Source organism: Solanum stenotomum, chromosome 11, assembly GCF_019186545.1.
Source record: "Solanum stenotomum isolate F172 chromosome 11, ASM1918654v1, whole genome shotgun sequence".
Lineage (NCBI taxonomy): Eukaryota > Viridiplantae > Streptophyta > Magnoliopsida > Solanales > Solanaceae > Solanum > Solanum stenotomum.
This window is the reverse complement of record NC_064292.1, coordinates 13,791,860-13,802,105: the sequence shown is the minus strand read 5'-3', so window position 1 is coordinate 13,802,105 and position 10,246 is coordinate 13,791,860. Positions and strand designations below refer to the sequence as shown.

Here is a 10,246-nt window from a genome sequence, read left to right as displayed (position 1 = left end):
AAATAATGAGACTTGGTGAACAAAGTACTTATATTATCACTCGAATGGATCTATTATACATTAATATCGCCAAAGTTTTAAAGAGTTGTGTGTGGAAAAAAAAATTGATGAAATGTGTTTTGTTCTATTTTCTTTTTATGAATTTTATTGGGATATGCATGTTGCATTATCTCAGAATAAGATTGTAGTTATTTTATCACATTTCAAGCCACACATGTTTATCGTCTCCCTAGTAAGTAGTCATTTTTCTTCTATTTGACCTTCATCATAGTTTCTGTGCTATTTATGACTTGTGGGGATGGATGACACTATTTCAAAAGTAATCTAATACATTTGGAGAAGATAATCAGTTTAGAAGTTTAGAATTAAAAATATTTGACCAAATCCAACATTTTAGATTAACGGGATCAGATCTGAATTTGATGATTCCATTAGGGTCGGAGGTAATTTATGACTTAGATTGATGGCTTATGTGGATATCAAGGTGCTAGAGAGAAATTTGGGTTATTGATTGGATTCTAGGTCATTTTAAAAATCTCAGTTGATTGTGGTCAACATTTGGTCAAGATGATCTCAAATCGATGATCTGATGATTCTAACAATTTTAGAACGCGTTTGTTTTCACTATTGGTTTGTGTTTTGGGGGGGTCTTAATAAGTTTCTGGTGGTTGAATGAGTTTTGGCGTGCACCAATTTTTCTGATTAAAGTACCAATGGTATTTCTTTGTGTTTACGAGAGGACCATCAAGTTCGTAAAGAATGTGCGAGTTGGTCTTCGCAATATGGTCATCGTCTTCACAAATCAGAAATATGATAGGTTGGGTGTAATACCTCATAAGTTTCTAGCATTTAACGTAGAAAGTTTACACTTGACGAGTCAACTTATCGCATTGACGTCAACCGTTAATGAGATATCATGAGAATAATTTTAAATGGATTGTCACAGCCCAATTTATCAGGTCATGATGGCACCTACTATACCCCCACTAATAGGTAAGCCTAATCCTTAGCCCGGAGTCATAAGCAACGAACTACCAAGCAGAAGTCAACAATAATAAACATAAATCTTTTAACGAAGCAAAGAAAGGGTAATCAATAGAAATGCAACACAAGGAACCATCCCAAGACCAGACATCAATCAGTAATGGAGCATCTAATCAAAATAAGAGTACAAGACTTTTATAGATACTAGATAGGTACATGTTGTCTCTGAATACAATAGAAAGACTCAGCCTAGCCAAAAATAGATGAAAATCGGGAACTCCAAATGCCAAGAGCTCACCCTAATCTCTGAGACTCAATACTGCTCCATACGACTCCAAATCAACGGTGATAACTTAAACTGGGATCTCCAAGAAATAGAAGTGTAGTATGAGTACCAAAAACGGTACTGAGTAGGCATCGACTGACTGAGCTAAAAAATAACACAAGCATAAACAATAAATAATAAGGAAAGCATATCACAAGCAACTAAACAGGAGATACTAAAGTAAACATGCTATAAAGAATAGAGACAGGATACAAATGGTAAGAAGTCGAGCAAAGAACACACCTGAAACACAAGCCAACATCCTATTTACAAGCAACTAAGATACCAAGTCAGCTACCCAACATCAAGAGGACCCACAATCACAATTCTAAAGTCAAAACCTATCGTCTAACAATAAAACAATAGCAGAGAACAAAATATAGGCAGACAATAACCTTACCAGACCTACATAAGCCCGGAAGGTACAAACAACAAACATAACCCAATTGAACCCCATAAACCAGAGGGTACAAACAACAAATAAGTATATAGGTGATAGGCAATGCATATGAATGTAGGGTAAGCAGTAGAACTATCAGTGACCATCTGAAACCATAACGATAAGACTCAAGTCAACTCTCAGTCAAGCTAGCAAGTGTGACAAATCAATCCAATCCGCCCAGCCAGTCAGTCCACGCCTAGGGGTGTAAACTGCCCAGCTAGCAAGAGTGATCCAGAGGCGTGTCGACTCCGAATAGGATCTCATGCAAATCAGGGCTGCCCAACCAGATAGTAAACTCTCAGCCCAGCTAGAAAGGGTAACCCAGAGGCATAAGTAAGACCAAAAACATGCAAGAAAAGGTGTCGATGTGTCGGGTAGTCAAGTGAAAACGGAGCATATCCCAAATGTCTCTAATATCTCAAGTAGGAAAGGAGCACGACCCTAATGCCTCGTAATCTCTAAAACTAGAAATCAAAGTGATCCAGGTGGTACGAATCCCGTTAAAACCAATTTATAATAAAGTCGAGTAAAATAGTAGTTTAATATGATAGATAAATATGTTAATGCATAAATTGGGATCGTACCATAAATCTATAAGAATGAACAAAAATGCATTGCATGCCATCACTAGCATCCAAACAAGGCACTCCAATTCAAATAAATACACAGTCAACCAAACCACGCTATTAAGGCAGAGAGTACTAACTTGGAATCCAACTAGTCTTCGCACACGAACTCGGGCCCAACAATATAATCATAAACTTAATAAGAATACAACAAGCTTACCTCTAAATAACAAGCGAAGGGATCAAGAAGATAATCAAATCAATAAAGGGGAAGCAAACTTAAGGACGACGCTCTACCCCAATTACACTACTCTAGTCCCAGATTGAGCACAACTGAACGAAGGGAAGGGATCAAGAAGATAATTATAATGAATGGTATTTTTGTCATGTATAATTTGTCACGCCCCAAGCCTACACCTCGGACATGACTGGCACTCGAGAACCACTGATGGCCCCAAGCTAACCCTTGGCCTGGCTTACTGACTCAACGGAAGACAATATTCATACTTATAATGATTAATAACACTTAACTGAACTGAATAATAAAATAACTGAGAATGTTTAAAGGATAAACATTTAACTTGGCCAAAAGTGGCAACCCAAGTCTTAACAATAAGAAATGATAATGAAAAGACTCAAAGGACTAACATCTGACTGTCTATGAAGCCTCTAAAACAACTAAGATGGATGTTGGGACAACCCTACAACATTCTAATGAACTAACTAGAAAGCAATGAAAATAGATCCTCCGGAATGCAAGGAGGCTCACCGGCTGACTTTGAACTGCTCACTGGATCAACGGTGTGCTAGAATGCCGATCCTAGTTACCTTGTCTGCATCATAATAAGATGCAGGCCAACTGACATCAGTACATTGAATGTACGAGTATTCAAGTTGGAATGCTAAAACAACATAGGCTTGAAAGGGAATCTGAAAGAAACACTTACCTTGGCTCTTCTCAATTCGTGAATACTTGATTGAACTCATTTCAATATAAAGCAGTTTAAAACAAGTGCAATATAAAGAAGAGTTGTTTAAAAACATGATGTCAACTTTGTGCATATACAAGGATACAACATAACTCAGAAATGTATGTAAAAATACAATAAACTGATGTATATAGAAATACAATAACTTTTGTGGGAGTTTCTCTAACCGAAAACCATCACATAAGAGCTATAGTGACGATACAACGATCTACCTCACACTTCCTGCGCATCCTATACCCGGCCAGAGGTATAGGATCTGAACTACTAAGTGGATCCACTAGTCTATTGTGAAAAGGGTTCATCTAAAAAGTATGACCCTTTTCTACCCACGGTGGCTACATGGTTTTATGGAGACGTGAGTTATCTGAACTCATATTCGTCCCCAATTCGATGCTCAATACTACTCCCAAAATATACTAGCTCTTATGTCTTTTAAAAAAACATACTTTTTTCTGTGATTTGAGATTAGTGCTCAAAAACTTAGCTCAAAGACTATCTTGGAAATCAAAGTTTCCCCTCTTGCTTCATTTAGAAAGTGATTACTCTTTTCTGAAAACTAGCCCGAAGGCTCTTTGGAAATCTCAGTTTCCGTTCTTATTTAAATGTGAAAACATTTTAAATCTCTTTGGAATACTTAGTCCCCATATACTTTTGAAGAAATGAACTTCAACTTTACTCTTCACTCCTTACTCAACTTGAACTTTAAGTCTTAAAACAAAGTTAAAAGCATTTGCAAAATACTTCTTGAAAAGACTCGAAAAACTTCCTAGACTTGGCTCTTGACTTTCCTTGAATTTGAATTTATGGATTCAAGGTTATGATTCATGTTTCTGGATGATTTCTAGGTGTTTAGAAGTCATTTAGAGTTGTTAGAATCAATGGAAAATGTTAGTACACTTTAGAAGGATTTAAATAGGCTAAATGACGAAAACTGGTGAAAAACGATGATTTGGGCGCATCCCGAGCGCGACGCGCCAGCCCCAACTTACTGGGGCTCAAATCTGGCGTATTGTTGGCGCGCCGCCCCAACCTGCCTAGCGTTATGGGGCGCGTTGCGCCAGCCTTCCCACAGACACAATCTGACGAATTTTTTACCTCGTTTTCTGATCCTAAATCATTTTAATCCGATTCTTTTTCCCAAATTCACTTTAGATTCATGTACCCAAATCATATACACAAAATCTAACCCAAACAACTCAAGGAAACAACACTTTAACATCAAGAAACTCCTTAAATCCTAACTCATATTCAAGAACGAAATCAATTCAAGAACAACTATCAAGAACATCAAATTCTCAATCTTTTTTAGGACGAAAATACACTGAATTAAACATGCTTGGCGCGTGGGTGAACTAACCCAACGCTATGTGATCTCACATACCTTGTAGGGATCACCCCCGACGAAATCCACAAGTTAAACTCGACGAACTTGACGATTTCCGTGCTTCTCCTTCTCTTTTCTCCTCTTCTTTCCTCTTCTCTAAAACCCTAACTCTTTTCCAAAAGCGTAAAACTGACCAAGTTCAGTTTAGACCCTTAATTACTTCACTAAAACGAATTTAATTAATTGGATAAGAAAAAGACTGAAATACCCTTCAAAAATTCGGATTGGACATTTTCTTATTTGAACAGCCCAACTTCCAATGGGCGTATTTCACTCATACGAACTCGGAATCACGCAAACTTGGCGGCATTGGAAAGATCATTCCAAGATCTTTCCTACCATATCTAGAAGTACACTTAACTCATCCTTAGTTAGGATTTATGGCCGTTTGAAGTTGACCAAAAACTCACTATTCCTAACCTAAACAAATTTCCAGATTTTCAATTCTTTCCAAAAATGACTATTTCCAATTCTTAGCTTCTTCCTAACTATTTCAAATTGCGAGATGTTACATAATTTCTCCATCCCAATAAACTGAACTCTAACTTTTGGTTCTGAAGACATATTTTGTGATTGAAATGAAAAGAAAAATAAAAGATTAAATATGTTGAAGGTGTTATGTTTGAACATCCTTAAATAGAGCTTGGAGGAGTTTAGAGATTAAAAAAAAAATACATAATGTAAGAATTTTTTCCGTTTTTATGATATGTCAAATCAATATAATTGTATGACAAACGCTACAAAAACTGCATAAAGAGACACAATTTAATGTAAGACGGAAAAAAAATACTCCTTTTTGTAAAACATAGTTTTTTTCTTCCACTTCATAAGAAAAAATTACACTTTATAAAGTGTAAGAAAAAGTCATACTTTATAAAGTGTAAGAAAAAGTTACACTTTATAAAATGGATCAAAAAGTTTTGTTTTATGTTTAAATATAGACGTTAACAAACTAAAGATTGCCATTTGTAATATTGGGTAAAACGGAATAATTATCTACACTGAGCTTATTTTAGTTACTTACTAAAATTATGGCTTATTTGGATCAATTTTATCTCTTTATAACTCAAATAGGTTCCAAACTCCTTTTTTATCCACGAAATATTATAAAGAAATATCATATAAAACTGAATAATTATTTTTTTTGAAATTTTAATCTCTGTTTGTTGATAATTTACAGCTTGCTTATAGAGTGTAAATGAATTCTGGATATAATACCAAAGCTAAATCGATTCTTCAAAAAATAAAACACATCAGGAAAAAGGCCTTCGTAGTAAAAGTTACCTATGTTGCTTGGATTCTTCAAAAACATCTTTGGGTATGTATCTGATCCTCCAAAATCATTGCAATCTTTTTAAGATCCAACACGGGTCCGGTAATACCTTTTCTTCTATAATGCACTATATATGTTTGTTAGAAGCTGATAGATTTCGATAAGGCATTCGATATCTACCGTACCATGCTCACCCCTACGACATGGTGGATGCGGGGTGGGGCAAGCTTAGACTTAAGTGTTCACATAACATGTAGTAGGTGGATGTGAATGTGAATTAGCAAAAGTTATTTCATCTCCTTACAGGATTCTAAAAGGAGAAAAGGTTAGAAACTTTGGACTTAAGTGATGGGAGATGCTTGTAAGTATGCTGTTGTTATTGTTGAGACGTGATTGTTGTTATTGTAATCAGTTACCAGGGAAAACTTTTGATTATATTCGAGTTGTGAGGAAACCAACGTACGAGAGTGCCAAATTATGCTTGAACACTAATTACTATGGTGTTAAGAATGTTACTGAAGCTCTTCTTCCACTGCTGCAAAATTCCCCTTCACCAAGGATTGTTAGTGTCTCTTCCCATAGAGGTGCTTTAAATGTAAGTAAGACGGTCATTCTCATTGTTTCTGAACATTTCAAAGTTCTTGTTGATTTCTTGCTCTCACAGAGCGAATGCCAAACGAAGAGAGGAGAAAGGAGCTCGGAGATATTGAAAACCTGACAGAAGAATATCTAATTGAAAATTTCTGTCCCCAAGCTTTGAGGTAGGCGATTCAATCTCATATCTACGAGATTCTGTATATTTTTTTGCATGATCTGAAACAAGATGCTCTTGAGGTGAATGGTTGGTAGATGATTGGACCAGTCAATAGAAAGTGCATCAATTGTGTCCATCCTGGATTCGTCAACACTGACATAACCTGGCATACAAGAACAATGCTTGTTGAGGAAGGAAATGAAGGACCTGTCATGTACAGGAACAATGCCTGTTGAGGAAGGAGATGAAGGACCTATCATGCTAGCTCTTTTGCCTGATGGAGGACCTACTGGTTGCTACTTTGATCGTACAGTACTCGCCGAGTTTTAGATATAACATTAACTACACCTCAGTCACAAACAAGTTGGGGTCATGAAATAAGGTTTAGTGAAAGAAGACTATTTATTTTAGCATTTCTTGGTATATGTGGGATTGCACTAGCTATATTGTTCTTTTTCCTGATTGATATCATTTAGTGGTTCTTTATTCTATTTTAGGACATCATTTCATACATTGAAAAAGCATGATAACTAAGACGTAAGTCTCTAAAATTGTGATAACATAAAAAGTTTAGGTACCAAAATGGTCATTACAACATACACCGATTATAAGCTGAAGTGAAGTCCTAAAAACTAGTTAAGCAATGAGGCAAATATATGACTCAATTTCACTAGTGAGAAGATAGACCTGAGAAATCGCGTAATAATTTACCATAAACTGTCAAGGCACTCTCGTGCGTATCGAGAAAATTCTCAAAAAATGAATGTGCTAGCTGAGCTTGATTTTAATCTCCAATCTGGAAGCAGATGGACAAGAAGAACCGATCTTTCGTCCTTTGAGGATCGGATGTTTGTATCTCAGTGTATAATACTCAGTCAAGGGAATAAATCTTGAATGTCAAGGATATCAGCTAGGACACCAAGTTGCTATGGTATCATTTCCTGCTCCAGCACCTTGGATAACCAAAGGTTGTTTCTCGTAACAACGGTTGTATATCTCCACCTGCAAACAAATGAATTGCAGATGTTCAATCATCATAGTCATTCTTCGACAAAAGTAAGTCATTAATCTTACTGATTGTATGACCTCCTAAGTACAAGGGATATATTTTACGATTAAGGTAGAATCAAAGCATTTAACTGCACAAAGTTTTTCAGGGCAACAACGAGATGATGCGTAAAGAGTAAAGACAAAGTAAGGCGTTAGTCTAGGCATGGGTAAAAGATATTCTTTAAAATCACAGCATGATGTATGATCACTACACTAAATGACATCACAAAAAGGCTTTAAACATTGACGACGCGTATAATATGGTTGAACCTCCATAGCAGTTAAAAGAAAATTCCCAACGGAAAACAAAGTAATGGAACAATAAGAAGAGGGACCAAAGAAACAGCAAAATGGGAGGTGAAAGTGAACAATGCATACCACATTATCATATAAAAGAAGAATTCATGTGTAAGACATTTGTTTCACACATTCTCTTAATCGCTTCTCGTGTTTCTCTGACTTCTCTCACATTCAAATTAGTCCTAGACAAACTTCCTAAGCAAAAGGCCAGAAAATATTATTATACCAGAGGAACACTCGCCTGACAGGAAAACGAGTAGCAATTACTCATAGAAAGAGCAACATATAAACAAAAAAGTAAGACTGCACTTAATTATAAATAGACAATATCTTAGTAACTGAAACACGAGTAAATCATGGATATAAATAGACACGAGTAATGTCCTCAGCTGCTCTGATTTAAAGAGTGATTTCAATTTCTCTAAGTCGCCATATTTTCCTATTGAATAGGACATGTGCCGACATTGTTCCAACATATGTGACCCTTTGTTCTCTTCCAACCTTATACAAAGATTTGAAGATGCAATTTGGGCCAAATCATTGAGAAGGTCATGCATTAAGAATTTCTCTGAATTCCATTCAGAAGACTCCGAGACCATTTCGAATAGCGATCTTGATCTCAACTCGAGAAAGTATTAGTTACCTGAATGAAACTGCTGTACCAGACCATTGGCAATCCACAGGTGAATAACTTGGTCTTTGCAAAATTGATAATCTTTGGAATATATTGCACAATAAGCAAAACATTGCTTCAAACGTGCAGGAAGATCATTGTAGCTCAACATCAGCGCTGGTAATATACCATGCGAACAACTTGGCAGCTCCCATATTTCACTCCTTAAAATGTCTCTCTACTCATCCAACTCTGATTTGCAGCGCAAAATACCAGCAAGTGCTTTTAAAGCTAAAGGTAACCCTTTGCACTTGTCTGCAATTTGTTTTCCAATCTCTTCAAGTTCTGGATGTTCTTAGGATCCCTGTTATCTAGTGAATGTCATTTGAATAGATCCCTAGAGACTTCATCAGACAGAGTCCCCACGTTGATTGCCTTACTACCCATCATCAAGTCAATACTCTCTTTACGTGTCGTCACAATGATCTTACTTCCTATATTTCCTTGTACAAAAACATTTCTTAAGTCATCCCACTCAGGATAGTTATCATTCCACACGTCATCATGGGCAACAAGAAACCTTTTTCCATTTAGCCTTTCCTTCAATTTGACTTGTAGCTGATTAAGATTGTCATCAACCGTTAAGCCAATTTCTTGAAGTAACCCTTTTGTTATTTTGAGAGCATCATATGCCTCAGAAACACAAAACCAAGCTTTCAAACCAAAATGGTTCTTCACCCTCTCATCATTGTAAACCACTTTAGCACGTGTTGTCTTACCCCGCCGCCCATTCCAACAATAGGAACCACAGTCAGGTTTCCCCCTCTTGCATCTTTAGACAATAAACAGTCAATCAAATCTTTTTTTTACTTGTGCCTTCCAAAGATATCAGATTCATCAACCAAAGAAGTTGAAGGTGTTCTAGTTTCTTGTTTAGTCGAACCAAAATGCTCCTTTAAGCCAAGGAGACCAATTTGGTCTTGCAAATCCTTCAATGTTACAAAAGTGTCTTCCAACTTCTCCTTTATGTTACAGAAAAATTCATCACTCAAGCACAGGTTGAGGTCACTTTGCTGGTTGATTGTTTCTGCAAGATTTTGATGTTGACCTTCCACTTTTATTTAGCCGAAGATATAGTACCAAACAATTTTTTTAAAAGTATTATTTTAATAATGATCTTGAGAACACTCTAATAAAAGAATCAAAATCAAATTATCTGATAGCGTAAAAGATTTTGTACACTTACCGTGCACAATTTTTTTTGTTTTTGTTATTATTTGTTTGTAAATAATGTATATTAACTTACAATAAAATAAACATTCAATAAGTAATAATTTATGTATTGTAATTTTTATATAGCTAAATCATACCTAAATAATACTTCTTTCGTTCCATATTAGATGAACATCTTACTAAAAATATTTTGTCTCATATTAGTTGATCACTTACCAAATCAGGATAAAATTAATTTTTTTTTCCTATTTTGCCTTTACAATCAATATGACCTTCCAAAGTTTAAACAATTTTTGAAGATTCAAGAATTTCTTTTATGAAGAGGCTAATTAA

The 10,246-nt window shown here is 35.8% G+C and overlaps 1 protein-coding gene and 2 pseudogenes across 1 annotated transcript in view; 2 read left to right on the top strand and 1 right to left on the bottom strand.

Annotated features, from left to right (window-relative positions):
* LOC125845029 (uncharacterized) overlaps window positions 1–10,246 on the top strand; it is a 901,011-nt gene that overhangs the window by 120,805 nt on the left and 769,960 nt on the right. The gene's annotated exons all lie outside the window — the stretch shown is intronic.
* On the top strand, window positions 6,167–7,203 carry LOC125845662 ((-)-isopiperitenone reductase-like; annotated as a pseudogene).
* LOC125845661 (putative disease resistance protein RGA3) lies at window positions 8,899–9,482 on the bottom strand (annotated as a pseudogene).